The sequence below is a fragment of the Clupea harengus genome, chromosome 22, assembly GCF_900700415.2.
Source record: "Clupea harengus chromosome 22, Ch_v2.0.2, whole genome shotgun sequence".
NCBI lineage: Eukaryota > Metazoa > Chordata > Actinopteri > Clupeiformes > Clupeidae > Clupea > Clupea harengus.
In genome coordinates this window covers 16,191,236-16,208,735 of record NC_045173.1, presented here as the reverse complement: position 1 = coordinate 16,208,735, position 17,500 = coordinate 16,191,236, and the positions used below count along the sequence as shown (strand labels likewise).

Sequence of the window (17,500 nt, the reverse complement as noted above, 5' to 3'; positions counted from 1 at the left end):
GGCGTCTGAACGTGTGCAAAAACAGGACAAGGGGATTGGGCACTCACACAAACAAACTCCACCGCCCCCCCCCGCACACGCACACACACACACACACACACACACACACACAAACACACACACAACCACCACTCTCCCTCCCCATACCTCTAGGGCTGCTTGGCCTGCCCTCTCCTCCCCACCCCACCAACACTCCAACCCTATCCAGAGCGCCCTTGGGTGGGCTTTGCTCCGGAAGATTATCCATCCTCCACGGCCCCCCACCCCCAACCCCCCACCCCCCAGCTGGCACAGAGTCCAGGCCTCAGGCTGCCCGGGGGCAGATGACTGCTGCATCCTCTTGGGGGGGGGGGGGGGCAGGGGACTGAGAGAGATTGGGGAGGCCCCGGGCTCCATCCAACTGGTGTGGACAGAACAACCAGAACCGCTTACAGCACCAGCATAAGCCAAAGCAGCGGTAGCAGTAGCGTACCGTGTACAAAGGCAGAGAGGAAGAGGCGCCCTCTCTATGAAGCCCTCCCATCCACTCTCTTTGTTGTTTGGTTGGTTAATCTGAGACCCGTGCTCTCCTGCGTTGCAACATGAGGCGAGAAGATCTGGTGTCCACTTTCTCCTCAGAGAGAAGGCAGCTGTCCGCAGCACTCACTGGCACTGACACACACACACACACACACACCTATATACACACACACACACACACACACACACACACACACACACACACACACACACACACAGGTCTCTCTGGCTTTGGGTGTGAGACCTCGCCCCCACTATCCAGCAGGAATCGGCGGGCATCAGTGTGTGACAATGGCAATCAGAGCTGAGGCAAGGGGGGTGGAAGCAGGCAGAAGAGTTGAGTATGGGGGGCGGGTGAGGGGGAGCTGGAGACTAAATCCGATTCCGGGAGAATGCTCCTGATCGGCGGGGCTAGCGATTTCTACGGCTAATGGTGCCCATTAACAGGTTCTGTCATGGCAAGGCTGAGGAGCGAGGAGCTCTTTCACAGCACATTACAGCAAAGCCATGCTATTATGCTACCGTAAGGGGAAAAAAAATACAAAATATAAAAAAGCCACAGAGGCAGCCGGATGAGAGGGACCAGCAAAGTCCTCACACACACACACACACACACACAGGCAGACAGAGATACATACACACACATACACACACACAGATATACACACATACAGCTCAGACACACACACTCACATACAGTATACACACACACTCACATATACACACACTTATATACTCATATACACACCAGTCCACACAGCCAGGTGGAGGACTGGGAGAGAAATGAAGAGAGTGACAGCAGAAAAGGGCTTAAGGATGGCATCAACTGAAATAAGTGCAAGGGGAGGGGGCGGAAATAAGCAACCGGGAGAAAGACAACAAAAAAAGTGAAAGTTTGAGACAGAGAGAGAAAGAGAGAGAGAGAGAGAGAGAGAGAGAAAGGGGGAGAGAGAGAGAGAGGGAGAGAAAAATAAAAGAGCCAAAAGAAAACAAGGAGTGGGAAGGAAGGAAATAGGGACATTGAGAGCTGGTGAAAGGTTGATATTAAGACAGAGGGAGAATATGGAGACCTATGGAGAAAATAGGTGGGAATTAAAGGAGCGGAAATGAGCCGGGAGAACAGGCAGCAGGTCAAGGCAACCAGCGGCATTAACAAGGCAGGAATAAAGTGACATTTAAAAAAATTCAAATATATAATGGAATAAATAAAAAAACATCTGAAAGGGACAGAGCGACTCAGACAGTGAGGATGGAGAGGAGTGAAGGAGAAGGAAGGAGAAAGAGAGATTAAAGAGAGAGAGAGAAAAAGAGAGGGGGAGGGAGGGCTAGGAGAGATGATGGTGGTGATTTGGCGATGTTATCTTAGTATGGGGAGATGTGTGTGACACAATCTCAAATTGGAAATCGCTGTTTCAATCTCGCCTCACTCCGCGGCTGCCCGCTCGCCTGATAACGAGACCAGGCTCCTAATTCTATTAAAAATAGCCTGCGAGCGGAGAGCGAACGGTGAGCTGCAGAGGCAGCAGCCCGGGACTCTAAAAGATGCAAGGCGTTGGGTGGATCCACCACTGACAGCTACCCCACCACACAAAACACACACACACACACATTAAAAATACACACGCATACACACAAACACACCTAAAACACACACACACACATACACACACACACACTTACACACAGACACACACAAGCACTTCAAGCGGCCCCAGCCAGAATCACTTTCATCCTTATCTGCGGCGTCCATCTCGCCCGCTTGCGTCTATCACAACACACGTCTATCTATCTAATTATCCATCTGTCCCTCTATCAATCCACCCATCTGGGTGTCGCCATCCATCCCCCTGCCGGCTCAAGGCCTCATTTACGCTCATAAATAGGGTGGGGGGTCTTTATCTAATTTCACTGCAATGTGTTGTTCTCTCTCTCTCTCTCTCTCTCATCCCCTTGCTCCATTTCTATCTCTCTTTTCCTCACATCTTTCTCTCTGTTTCTTCTTTCCTCGTCTGAATGGGCCAGCTTTACTAACAGGTACTTGCTCTCTCACCTCACTTCCTCCTGACCCTTAAGATCCTCCTCCATATACATACATAAGAACAGAAAAACACACACACACCACTTAGAAAGGCGTATGCACAACCACATGCAGGGACCACAGCAAACCAAACCAATCACATCAAAGTGGTCTGCAAATAACCTATCAGCCTGGTAAGCTATCTCACCCCGGGGTTCCGAAGCGATCCTCATTAAATTAATCCATTAGAACAGAGGGATGTTTTGGTGACCGACTCTCCTCTGCAAACTCTCTCAGCTGGAAAATAAATAACACGCAGAATCATAATGAGCCGCGATATTGGTAGCCCACTGAGATCTACAGCCGTCAAAAGAAAGAGAAAAGTCTAGAAAAAGAGGCGTATCGGGGGAAGAGAGAGGGAAGGAGCTTTGCCTGAGACACAGAGGACAGTTAGGGTCCTGTGACAAATCCCTGTACTTCAGAAAAGAAGATGAGATAGTTCTCTTTTCTTTTCTTTTTTTTTTTGCTTCTGCACGGGAAAAAACTTCTCCTGGCGTGAGGGTTCAAAACGGGTGCGTTTGCCCACATAAAAAAGTAAACACTCACGAGGGGACTTCACCAGGGATGAGCGCGTCAAGCTTATGAATTAATCAGGCAGTCATTAGTTTGTGTGCACGGTGCAGTGCGTTGCGGCATGGGCAGTTCCCTTTCCCCTCCACTGGGGGAGCGGAACGTGGAGAAGGAGAGGAGAGAGAGATGTGTACTCAACCATGAGAGCAGGGCTGTGCATGTCTGTGCATCTGAGAAGGTGTGTGTGTGTGTGTGTGTGTGTTTGTAAGACTGTCTGGCTGTGAGTGTGTGAGTGTGAGTGTGAGTGTGTGTGTGTGTGTGTGTGTGTGTGTGTGTGTGTGTGTGTGTGTGTGTGTGTGTGTGTGTGTGTGTGTGTGTGTATGTGTGTATTTGCATGTGTGTGTATTTCCATGCGTGTGTGTTTGTGTGTGTGTGTGTGTGTGTGTGTGTGTGTGTGTGTGTGTGTGTGTGTGTGTGTGTGTGTGTGTGTGTGTCTGTGTCTGTGTCTGTGTCTGTGCACCATCTATCCCATGTGCACAGTGGTGCGTATGAGTGTTTGGGTAAATGTGCTCACGCCCCTGCTGCAGAGCACGGGTCATTTCCTGTCACTGTTGCGTTAATCAGCTTCGTCTTAATATCAGCAAGCCACAGGGTGGAAGGGAGAAGCAATTTCAGGAGGTGACAAATAAAAAGACTAAATGGACGAGGAGTGTGTTTGCTGGAGGAGGACTGTGGGGACGTGCATCCTGTCTGCATGAGTGAAGGTGAGGTGGCGATGCAGAGGGAGACGGCAGCAGAGATGACAAATAGAGATATGACAACGGAGAAGTAACTGCAGTAATGAGGAGTCCACAGTGGGAGAGAAAAAAGGGTCATTCTTTCTCCTGCTTTTTCTAGCAGCTTTTTCTAAAACTGAACTAAAAGAGAAAAACTGATGTGTATATTTCTTGAGCTGTTGTATATTGATCCAAACTTGTGGGCTTCAGCCAAAACATCACAATATCAACAAATCAGACAGCGAACGCGAATCATTCCGCTAAAGGCTAATTCCTTACAGCCAATCAGCTGAGACATCTACCTCACGACCAGGATTACGAGCAAGAGCGTGTTCGTCTTCTGTCAGCGGGAGACTTGTTAGTGGTAGACTTGACAAGGAGTCACCAACAAAAAACAAGCCGACAATTTTTCAGCCTAGTTAAACCTCCCTCTGCTGAAAGCCTGCCTATCAGATCAGCCCAGGCTCAGCCAGGATAAATCACACTGGCACCCAACAAAGGGCCAAGGCCCACGGTTTCAGATGACTCCATGATGAAACACACGCATGACTGGGACTATTCTATGAGGCTGGGCAAATGATTGACAGGCCGTTAATCCTGACTGATCGACAGGTGCCGAGTGTCTTAATTAACTGTCTATCCTGCCTTTCACTATCACCGCGACTACATTTGGTTTGGCCGAATCTGGGTTTGGTCGATACTGTGACTGATGATTGCAACTCTCTACTGTCAAGAGGACCAAACAGTGAACAGTTAATTCTCAAAGCACACAAAGCACGAGCTGGCACGCAAATCTACACATGCAGGAAAACAGTGGGAGGTCAAAGGGCCATTATTTTGATGCGTGGTGGTGTGTGCATCCTCAAGGCGATCATCTCTCGCACACACACACAAACACACACACACACACAAACACACAAACGTTCAGTAGTTGACAAAAAAAAAAAAAAGAGAAAGGCTCCACATTGGAGACTGATTGACTGGCAGTCTCTGAAGCAAAGGATCATGCTGAGGAGGCAGAAGTGAGAAGATCAGACCCCCAGGACGCCTGGTGCTGAAAACACGGTGCTTAAAAATATCAGCGCCATGCTGAAGGGCCAGAGTTGAAGCGACACCAAACGGTGCAGCTGAATACGGCTTTTTTGGCTCGGGGAGGGGTATAGATTTTGTCACGACACGGGTCGCCTTTCTTCCACTGACAAGTGAGTGAATAGATCTGCGTAAAAGACCCAGGAGATTTGCTGGCGGATTAATCCTTTCATTAAGGGGAGCGAGAAGTTAATTGCGGAGACAGCTGCATCGCTCCGAGTTTGCGCGATTGACGTTTTAACGGCATCCCCTTTAAACGGAAAAAAGCAATTATCAATAAATGCCGGGCAATCTTCACACGATGAATCGCTCCGAAATTAGCTTTTATTTCCCTTTTCTTCAGGCTCGAGGCGTGTTGGCAGCACAGGCCTAAAATGAGTCGTCATGTAAGGCTCGACGCAACGAAAATAAACCATTGACGAGCAACGATCAAATGAAAGGCACCGCACGCCCGCAAGATCAAAGGTGAGTCACAGCATGCAAGCGTTGACTGGCAAGGAAGAGTGAAAGTTAGGCAGGTAGAAAGCGACAGCGAGAGATAATGTGGGATAATTACTGACGCAAGAGCGAGGGAAGGCTGAAAAGAAAGTTAAAAGGGAACCAGAGGGGGTGGACTCTCTTCACTTGACACAGTGTGCCCCTGCTGTCAGAATAAATGGAAGAGGAACACGAAGTTGGATGGTAGCTGAACATTTCTCAAAGAGGGTGCGGGGAGGAGGGGGGAGGGGGGTGGGGGGCATGAGGGTCAGACAGACACAAGTGCAGAACTTGTGGGAGGAATAAGAACTGAGAAGGAGGAAGGGGGAGAGAGAGGAGAGAGAGGAGAGGCCAGCAGGCAGCACACTGGGAGACAGGCTACGCAGCATGGTCAGTTTCCCCACTCTCAATAATAGATGGCGACCAGACTGTTGGGGCTGTTTCCAGACGAGCCTGCAGCAATCACAATCACACACACACACACACACACACACACACACACACACACACACACACACACACACACACGCTGTCATAAACTCAGTCATGAATGCTTCTGACACACACACACACACACACAGCCATCACTCACACCTTCTCATTCCCTTCCTGCATCTCTCTCTCTCTCACTGCCACTCTCAATGTCACACATGTCTGACCCTAAACCCAAACTCAAACAGGCTGTCACAAAAATCTATCCTTGCTCACCCTTCCACCTCTCCTCTCCTCTCTTTTTTTCTTTATTTTCGCTCCTCGCCTTCCCTCCCTCCCTCCTCCCTCCCAGTGTCTCACCCTCGCGCTGCACTGCGCTTCACGCTCGACTCCTGGTGATGACAGACATGGCCTGGTGTCACTAGGGCTTTTAAGGGTACAGCAGGGGAGTCACAGGCAGCTGGGGGGGGGGGGGCAGGGGGACGGAGGGCGGAGAAGAAACCCGCACAATGACAGAACACGAAAGGGAACAGCTTATGTTTCACCCACATCTGTCAGGATCGCATATCTGTTCATACATCTGCCAGAGACGGCGTCCCTGTTTATCTACAGACTAGCACCGTTTTTGCCTTAGTGTGTGTGAGGTGAATGGAGAAGGAGAGGGAGATGGTGTTTGTATGAGAGAGAGAGAGAGAGAGAAAGAGGGAGAGAGAGCGAAAGAGACTGAGAGAGAGACACCGAGAGAAATAGAGTGAGAGAGAGTGAGATGGAGAATGTGTGTATTTCTCTCTCTGTGTGTGTGTGTGTGTGTGTGTGTGTGTGTGTGTGTGTGTGTGTGCGCGCGCGTATAAGTGTGTGTAATGACCCTGATGATTTCATGTCCTCCAGTGCAGGCCCCTTTTCTCTCTCTGCCCGTAGAGGACATCAACATCCTGAAGGAGTAAAAAGAAGTGACTGCTGTTGTTAAGTCTGACTATGAGGCGCTGAACTCAGTGCTGCCAGAGCTGCAAGTCAAACTTCCGGGCAAATATCTTGGAAAGACGTTTGATCTGACGGAAATTCATTTCCAGAAAAAACAAACTCACTGTCAACAGAGGTCCAACACACATGATATAGAGACCTTGACTTAGATATCAAAAGTCTGACAGCCCAAAAACAGTTTTAAGATCTAACATTCCACCACAGAATCTTGAGGACACTCTGAGCAAAAGCTTAAAAAGTCTGAGAAGGCCGATAGTTTACTTGGCTTTTAAAAGATAACACCCAGCACTGAATCGATTGCGCATCCCAATACCAGACAGGGCCGAGGGGGGAATGAGGGTGGAATTATGATAAGTTTGAGGGATGAAGTCATGTTAGACTCACTTGAATCATCTGAAGGCTTCTCTGAGGTGACTATGTTATGGGAGATTTAGCTTGAAAGGCATTTTGTGCTGAACTAGCCACAGTGCTGCATCATAAGTGTATGGCAGTTGGTATACTAATGTGGTATTCACATTGCATATATATAGCAGGCATTAAGAGAGCAGTATTCCAGGGAGAGCGATACTTTGTGCTCTGGCGAACTCACTGAGTCAGCAGCTACTGAAATGGGACAAAAATGCTGGCGAACCCAAGCTGCTGTAGACACACACACAAATACATACACACATCTATAAACACACACACACACACACACACACACACACACACAAAAAAAATACTCACACACACACATCCAAATACACACACATACACACCTATCCAAGCACACACACATACACACACACACACACACACACACATCCAAGCACACACACACAGACATATAAACACGCTGCACACCTTTTTATACAGGTTCACACAATATATAAGAGCCCAATCCAATACCTTCATACTCTGCTCTTGTCACATCGATTGTAAATAACTCAAGTACAAAGAGACTGAGGGAAAAACAAAACAACAGTCAGTCACAGTCAACAGTCACTCCCTATGATTAGGTCAGAGCCAGGTGAGGTTACAATCAATCACTGCAAAGACCTTCAGAGAAGAATAAGGTCAGCCAACCTTTCCATTGAAGCAGTGGGATATATTAAGTATCAAAAGCATAATTTCAGGTCATATAACACTATTTGAGATGGCCTGATCCGAGACTAAGATACAGCAACAAATGCACTCAATCAAAGAGATTTAGCATCTAAATGCGACAGAATCTAATCTGTATTTAGACACCAGGGTGCAAGACTGTGCGTTGTGGGTAGGGTACATTGGAGTCGATCACAGAGCTGTATCTAGTGTGCGCATCGGAAGGTCCATGTTGCCTGGTGGGTTTCGGTGGCGTGGCCAGCTGGTTTGATAGTTCTGGTGTTTGTTCAGAGCACCTCAGTTCAAACACTCATGCTATTTGTTACTGACTAAATCACACAAAACATGTGTGGCAACCCTAGGTCCCACCTGATATTACCTTTCCTTATTACAGTGCTATTACATAGATAATACTTATTAATATGTACTTTTCAGGTAGGTTATTACATGTTAATAACCCTAAACCCAAACTTAACTCTAACCATGTACTAATACAGTAAGTGTGTTGTACTAACTTATTATATTATTATTCAGTTTTACTATGTATTGTAAATGTGTATATATATTGTTTGTATGTGTGTGTTTTTTTTTTACTGTATTTATTCAAACTGTCAGACTATCTTTCAGATAGGATAGGTTTTCACAGGGAATATATGTTGCAAACTCTCAACTGAAAAATTGCCTGATATGTGACTGGCCAATCAGCGAACAACATTATAAACATGGCTGATCCAGACCCAGCTCTATATAATTTCAAACTACATTCACTCTCAACATCCAATCCAGCCAAATGAATCCCTGTAAAGGATGTATTTAATGAACACAATGAAATAAGAGGTCTAGAATGCCATCATAGTACAATATTGCATTTCTGAGTAGAATCATCAATTATGTATAAACTGGGATTTCCCAGATTAAAGCATAAAAAAAAACTTGTTTTGAAGAATTCTGCTTGCTTTTTCATAATGTTACTTCCTGCCTGATTAAAGTGGTAGAGGGTGGATATCTTTAACATAACTCAGACGTAGCAAAACAGACATGAAACAAAACATGAAACAGGATTAACAAACTAAGAGATGGGGGGGGGGGGGGGGGGGGGGGGGGGGGGGGGGGGGAAGAAAACAAATACGGTTTTAACATTTTTTCCATCTAAGAAACTGGATTTGCAATGGCAGTTGTTCACACAAAGCACTGTATATTGTATAACGTGCTCAGTACAAAGCCACATACACAAGTAGCAAAACAGAACTTATTTTCCCCTGAAGACCACATAAACACACAACAGCGTATCCAGTGCACACACACACACACACACACACACACACACACACACACACAGATATATGCTATTACAATTACAATGACTAGCTCAGCATTCAGTGGACTAGGTATTGATGATTCATTTTGTGTTTTATCAAAGAACCAGGAGTACCATTAAAAAGAGATCACTCAGCCACCAGGCATAAGGAGGCTCGCTCTAATTGCCCATTCATCAAAAGGGTTCCTCAAGCAGACGCGTGCTGAAATATCACAACTGCATGACAACTGAACCACAATACATTAATTACGCCACTGATGAACCTGGCATGCATGCACACACTGACACACACTGACACACACAAACACACACACACACACACATACACAAATAAATGCAAGCAAGTACAAAGACATAAACACACACACACACACACAGTCACACATGCACTGACGCACATAGAGAGACATTCCACCCGCCTTATTAATCTATATACTATCTTTATAGCTCTATCAACTATTTGAACCAGTGAGAAATACTCACAGGCAGAAGGCCTGTGTGTGTGTGTGTGTGTGTGTGTGTGTGTGTGTGTGTGTGTGTGTGTGTGTGTGTGTGTGTGTGTGTGTGTGTGTGTGTGTGTGTGTGTGTGTGTGTGTGTGTGTGTGTGTGTGTGCATTTGTGCATGTGCAAACACTTCTCACACATTCCCAGACATAACACTCACCAGACACACAGAATAATGAACAGATATATACAAAGACCATCCCCACTCTCATAAGCATACTAGCACTTAGGGACATGTCCTCATTTACGCATACAATAGAATATGCATACTCCCAAACTGAAAACAAATATATGGTATATCCTCACAGCCACTGGCACACACACATACACACATAGACCAGTTTCTGTCCACATATATATAGAGAGAATATTTGTGCTCTAACACATTTTGTTTTATTGTTTGTTTTTTATTTAATGCTTTTTTATTTTCCAAAAGCTATGGGGATACTTACTTTTTTTTTGCCTGGCTCTTCTTTCTGGACACCCATGCGCATTTTTTTTACTTGAAACGCCCTAACGAGACAGTTTTTGGTGACTTTCCAACAATTAATGCTTCCCGCTGTCTAATTTTCCCCACTCAGGTAAACGACTTCCCCTGACGATTCATCTATCTTCAGATATCTTCTATCTATCTATCTATGTTCACAGTAAGCATGGAACATGAGTCCCAGTACCGTCAACTTTAAATGACTACTACATACAGCACATGCCCTTGGCCTTAACCAATAAACTGTTGTTCCCAAGGTCATCCCACATTTAGGAGGTTAAAAAGCGTGTGAGAAAAACTCAAATAAAAACATCTTGCACGTCTCCTCCGGGCACCACATTGATGCAAAGCAGAAAAAAAAGAGAAATCTTCAAAGTCGAGAACAGAAGTCTACTTGGTGCTTTTGATGTTGGGATAATGAGTTAGGTATGCAGAGCGACAATATTCCCATTCCTTTGCGATTCCGAAAGTGTTGCTCAAGCCTGTGTTTAAAAATCCTGGTTTGTGCTCTGATGTGTCTAAGTTTTTTTCTGTAGTGCAATGAAGTTGAAGTCTTGGGTTTCCCTGCTTGGTGAGTTTTGAGTTCTCAATCCCTGCATTAGGAGTCTCTTATCATGGGCCCTTTATTCCTGGGAATGCTACAGGACTGGGAATAAATCTCCAAATGATGTGAAGGACTTTTCCATTATGATGGAAAATGATCCCAAAAGCAACTGTATCGTGAAAGCTGATCCACCCCTAGGCCAGGTCCTTTCCCCATCCCAAAATCCCAGCCTAACCCCCCATCAGTGACGGCTGGCGGGTGTAAAAGTAGGGGAGGAAAGTGTGGCAGAGGTGGGTGACTGGTAAAGGCAGAATTACAGTGGAGGGTGAGTGTTATTTTTTACGTACACTCTTACCATACACATTTAATGCCCAATTGTTAGAATTTAAACCCAGACTGGTATGCTGTGAGTATACTGTTAAACTTAATTGCCCCTCTCGTTTTGCTTCTAAATGCCATCTCAAGATCAAACAGGATAAACAGGACCAATCTGGCACTTCAGGCCAATTCAGACTTTTGCATTATGCTGCAGACCTCAGTGACCAGGGTCTACTGGAAAAAATATAACACTAAACATGATGCATTTAGCCTACATGTACCACTGTACTTAGAAACCAAGGAGGCCTACTCATGAACCCATTGTTAATTCTTGATGCTACTTGCACGAAAACGTCCATGCTGTATGTCAACTCGTTTTGACAAGGTATGATTCCTGTTCGACAATTGATTACCCCTCCCTCAAATTTCTGATTGGGGATTGATCAGCGCATTCAGCTCCACTGATTGGTTGACTGACGTTAAGCACTAGACCCGGTCCTCTGGCTAGACCCGCCCTTACTGCCATTCCTCCCATGTTAAAATGGACATTAATGGGCATTAATGGGAGGCTTGGCGAAGATACCTCTGTACAGTAATTTTCAAAATACTTTTGGTATTTTGATCATTTCAGTGGCATCAACATATTAAAATAGTAATTTGTTATCAGTATTATAAAGTGAATCCATCAAATGTACGTAAACTTTCTCTTTGAGAGCTTAAGGAGGATGGTCTTCCCTTTTCTCAATGGATGAGCCTCCTCTGCCCCCCATCCATGGCGGCCCAAGCCGAGGGCTTCACGCCTGACACACTGAGATCTCTGTCCGTAGTGGCTCTAGTATGCTCTGTAGCTTTGACACGACAGTGTCTCGACGAGAGCTGCTCGGCGGGTATCAGTCCATCATTGTCATACAGTAATTCACTGTGTAATACCGGCTAAGTCCCGGGGAAGAGGAGGCCCAGAGACTGTCTGCAGCAGGAGGTGTTAAGCCCACTCTGCGTCCTGTAGGACAGGCCAATTTAACACAGGAATAAGCCAATTATCTTTGTGGAATAGGCATATTTCTAATAGGATTTCCCACAATTCCTTTCGGACTCCTGTGTCAGGGGTTGAGCTTATCGACATAAATCGCTCTCTTCTGACCACACACATACACACACGTGCTCAGAGTCAAACGCAAGCTAACACAGACATGGGAGCTGGGCATCACTTCTCATTCCTGACATCTCCAACCAAACAGATTATGTTGCTATCACCAGATTCATTTAATCCAGATTGCTAGAGAGAGACCATCCGACTCTATCCGAGGGTGACCAACACAGGGAGAGGCAGATAGATTGACTGACGAAGGGACAGAAAGAGAGTAGTGGGCTTTGCAATCACCTGCCTGATCACTCTCAACCCCACAATCCCACCCCCACCCCCCACATCAGTCAGCTTTCTGAATCTGCCATGTTTTTTTTTTTTTCCTCTTCCCACCACAAACCTCACAAGCTGAAAACAGAGGAAACCTGCCTCACGACCATTAAAATATAGACACACTCCCTCATCCAATAGGCTTTCTCCACTCTCTGTTCTCCCTAAACAATAAACCCTGGAGTACCGCTGCTGCTGCCGCTGCTGTGTGTAGCATACACTTTAAACACTCCCTTATCTAAATGAGACAACCCTGTGGGGGAGCTCATATTGCCAACATACCTAATTGGGGAGCTCAGAGGTGGAGTATGCCTATAACCCAATTTGAATTACTTTTAATTTATGCCCACAAGAGCACGTCTGTCAGACTTCGTCCTCCAAACTGGGTCTCTCGTAGGGAAAAGACTGTGACTTATTCATCTCCCACCCGACGTGGGGGGACTTCAGGGGATGTAGGGGACACATGTCATCGGCAGTAACGAACCAAAAATGGATAATCCAACTATAGTACGGCTGTTGGATATCCAAAGGGTAGTTAGACAGTTGAAAGCACTATTTCTCTATCTCTCTCTCTCTCTCTATCTCTCTATCTCTCTTGTAAAGAGGGCATCCTCAGGGGAGGTAAGACGTCAATCTGATTTTTTCTTTTTTTTACAACCACCAGGGCCCAAGGCAAGTGTGCAGCATCCTTTAATGATTACTTTTCTTAAATGAGTGTCCATGGGGAACACGCATCTTTCTGGGGGAAGAGAAAAGGCCCAGGAACTTCACAGGGGAGAGCTGGCTATAGAAGGCAGCTCTTTAAAATGATCACCACTTCATTTACGTGGACAGTCAAAGCCTTTTGCTGCACCATAGATCAAAGATGTTACGTAAGGGCCACTTCTGCTGAACAAGGGTCACTGATTTTTTATTTTTATTTCAATCCAGTGTCTTGCATAGCACAGTCTCTCCTCCGTCGCTCCATCTCACATTCCATCCATTCCACTCATCGTGCTTTCTCTCCCTCTCTCTCTCTCTCTCTCCATCTCATTCTCCACTTGCCTTGTCTCAATCTTTCACACGTTCTCTCCCCATCTCCCTCTCTCCATCTCTCTCCGGCGGCCCTCCTTTTTCCACTGTAGCACACATAATGCCCATCCCTGACAGTCAGTGAGCACGAGCTGTCAGCGCATCACTGCCATTCTATCTGTGCCTCTTCTTCCACAGTGCCGTTTTAACTGCAGACATAAGTCACTGAGTCAATGTCTCATGTCTGTATCAACATCTCCACTACCACCACCACAGCCATCACCATCCCAATCACCATCCCCTCTCTCTGTATGTGTGAGTGTTTATGTGTGTGTGTGTGTGTGTGTGTGTGTGTGTGTATGTATGTGTGTGTGTGTGTGTGTGTGTGTCATGTTCTCTTTTACAGCACTTCTCTCCCTTCCCACTCTGCCAGGGTGTACATCCAAGCATGCCTTGGCACAAACAATAACAAGCTTATTGCTAACACATATTGTTATGCTCCAGTTAAATGAAAGGCGAGGGAACTAAGCATCCCCATCTATGATCGCATCTCCCATGCCCTATTTTAACTCCAAAGCTTCCCCTACAACCATGCTTGGCCGACCTGAATGTGATCCCAGGAGCTCATGAGAGCATGTCCACACGCACGCGTGTACACACCAATGGTACATCAAACCAGTTCAATCACCGGCGCAGGCTTGCAGTACTGTTGTCCTGGGACACAGTGAAAGGAGCACATGTTCTGTAATGGCTCTCTGTATCTGTAGTTTGTCAAACATGTTCACATAGGCGGCAGTAACAGCACGCAGTGTTACTGGCTGGAGACTGTGGAATAATTCTCTTGCGTACTCCCCCACACATTAATGCCCAGAGAAATGGAGAAAGAGATGTTGATGGCCATGCAATGCTTTTACATAGCCAACAAATCAACACACTGGATCTGGCACCAATCTGGCAGACCCCATAAACATCAGAGCCAGATCCGTTACTGCCTCAGATGCTAATGTGGATATGACAAGGCAACAGGTTCATAAAAGACAAATCTTCAAACACACACACACACACACACACACTCATAAACACATACACATACATCTACACCTTATGTTCAGCACTGAGACGGCACATCAGACACCAATATAACGTACATTCTATATTTTTTATGTCTTGTGGGCAAACAGAAATGTTGAATAATATATGTCATGGTTCACACCATCAGAGGGAATGTGTACAGTTCTGATGCACATTTATATGCAGGGAACCCATGCACGTTATTTCCACTGAGAATTAGATTCTAGGCTTCTGAGGATTACATTAAAGGCTGTCTGTGTGTAGCGTCAGACATTCACAGTCCATATATATCAAACAGGCACACGTATACCACAGGTAAGCTGATGTACACACTGACATAGATGCACACACAGGCTTGCACAACAACATGTAGGCACTCACAAATACACACACACGCATCCCACCCTCCTCCCACAGCAAATGCATGCATACACACGTCCACATAAACACAACACAAGCACACCACTCATGCACTCTCACACACACACACACACATCAGAATTCCCTCATAATTGAACAATCGCTTCATTGACTTACCGACGAAGGGGGAAACACCAGACACATAAAAGCAGCAAGTGTGACTGTCGTGTCAAGACACCTTCCAGTTTTGCACATGTTTACGCGACTTGACTTCTCCGTGATAATGAACAGATGCAATTACGCCTGGCGTCTGAAGCGACACAAAAACCCATCACCTTCATTATGGAACTGATGATCCACAAACACACATATCGCGCGCATGCGGCAGGTGAAATATTTGTATCGCGCACCCCGAGGTGTCGATTCGTAGCTGCTGCCGTTACCCTACGAATCTCTGTAAGGGTGAGAGACAGAAGTGCGCGCTCCATCTGCCTGTACCTAGCTCAGTCATGTGGAAAGAGCCCTGGCCCGTCTCCCTTTACCTGTACCTCAATGTGTCATCTGCCCCTCAAAGTGGTCGCCTATGCCATAAGTCCGACGTTTCTCCTATCTCAAGCACAGTTTCAGTAACTGCCATTCATAACTCCCGACACTTCAATTAGCTTTGAAATGAATTTACGCCTCTTACGTGGGATAAACGACATCGTTTGGCAGGCTATTAAGAAGACTTACATTCGTTGCATATATGAGAATTTCAGACGCGCCGACTCGCGCCTCCTCAAATTCACATGCTCACGCAGACTGTAAGATAAACCATTGCAAACAGATGTGTTTTTGACACGGTTAAATATTTTGACAGCACATTTCACCGTTTTCTGTTTTGTGTTGACAAGTGTTGGTTATCACGCTTGGACACTCATACATGTGGAATAAAAAGGAGAAACACTAAGCAAGGAATGGTGGTGTGTGTAACGCTTTGATACCCCGTTTTAAATTCTATCCAACTCAATCGGCCGGCTGTGTGATATCATAAACTGTAGGCTGCAGGCTAGTAAGTACAAATTTTACCTTTTTTGATGTCAGTCTGGGAAAGATCGATGTTTGGAGCTCCTTCTCCTCGCCGTGTCTGTCTGTCTGCAATGACAAGAACTGAGTCAAACAGCCTAGGCATAGGACTAACGCTGTTATCTCTCTCCCTTTCTCTCTCCCGCTGTCTTTCTCTCTCTCTCTCTCTCTCTCTCTCTCTCACCAATAATAAAATGACTGTCTTAAAATCTCTCGTCACGTACTCACATTCGTCACTGTTTTCCTCTCCCTTCTCCTTTAAACCTCAGCAGGTTATTTACACCACCTTCCTCATATTTGCACATTTCGGTCTTACTTATTGCAATTATCCTTGAGAGAGTAAGTATTCAATCACAGCTGCATGTCTTGCAGTGGTTCTCGGGCTTAAGAAAACAGTAGTCTAATAGACAACAGCAGTGATTCTTGAACATGAAAAGCAGAACACCAGTGGCCATGAGAAATGAAAGGGAGACCACTCTTCTTCCATTATATAAACAGTCAGAAAAGGGTCAGGGAGACAGCATGAAAGGACAGATTTATCCACCAGGGAGAGAGAGAGAAAGAGAGAGAGAAATAGGTATGCATGTGATATTTCCCGTTCATGTGTCTGAAATTGGTTCTTGTATGTCTGAGTGTGTGTGTGCACGTGTGCGTGTGTGTGCCTGTGTGTGCGCGCGTGCGCTTGTGTTTGTGCGTATGCACATGCGTATGCATATCCCCTAGAGGTTAGAGGTATTACATCTGTGATAGTCCCCTCAGTTCATCTTCCCCTGTACCCTCCAGGACTGAGCAGAATAAGTGCAGTCTTCACTCAGGTTGTGACTGACATGCCTTTCAGCTCAAACTGGATGGCTATGCCCACTCACACTCACACTCACACTCACACTTTCTCACACACACACACACACACACACACACACACACACACACACACACACACACACACACACACACACACACACACACACACACACACACACACACACGCCACCACCACCATTCAGGGGTATATACCTAGAGAAAGAGGTCCCTCAGAGACACTTTAACCTCTATAGTCTAAACCTTAAATATCTATTCTACTTGACATAGTCCAGGGCCCATGTCCAGCACAGGGCCTCTTGAATCTTTGAGGCCCCCCTCCACAGAATGCTGCCCCCCTGGCACCATGTAGCCTGCCCATGGCATCACCATATCTGTGCTGATGGCTCACAGGCAGTGAGTAAGGGATGTGAGTGATTTAGGAACACATGTGCTGCCCACAGGGGCTCAGTCAGCGAGTGTAGGGCTGAGAGTGGGGGTGAGTCGGTGCTCAGCGTACCCACCCGCCCGCCCGCCGACAAACAGACAGACCCAGGGTGACTCACAGACACCCGCACACAACAAGAGGCAGAAGAACACTGAGAGAGAAACACACACAAGTAGCAGATGTCCGCCTCCTTACTTAAAGAACGACGTCTCCTGATC

General features: G+C 46.2%; 1 protein-coding gene across 2 annotated transcripts in view; it reads right to left on the bottom strand.

The window, feature by feature from the left end:
- Window positions 1–16,692, bottom strand: part of LOC105906907 — a 91,930-nt gene extending 75,238 nt beyond the window's left edge. Inside the window, exons 1-2 of one of the 2 annotated variants that reach the window (XM_031559673.2) lie at window positions 16,265–16,692; window positions 16,040–16,105 (exon numbers count right to left, since the gene is read on the bottom strand). The gene's annotated coding sequence lies outside the window, so the exon portion shown is untranslated. The other variant, XM_031559674.2, reaches the window with a different exon arrangement.
- Between the last annotated feature and the right edge of the window lie 808 nt (window positions 16,693–17,500).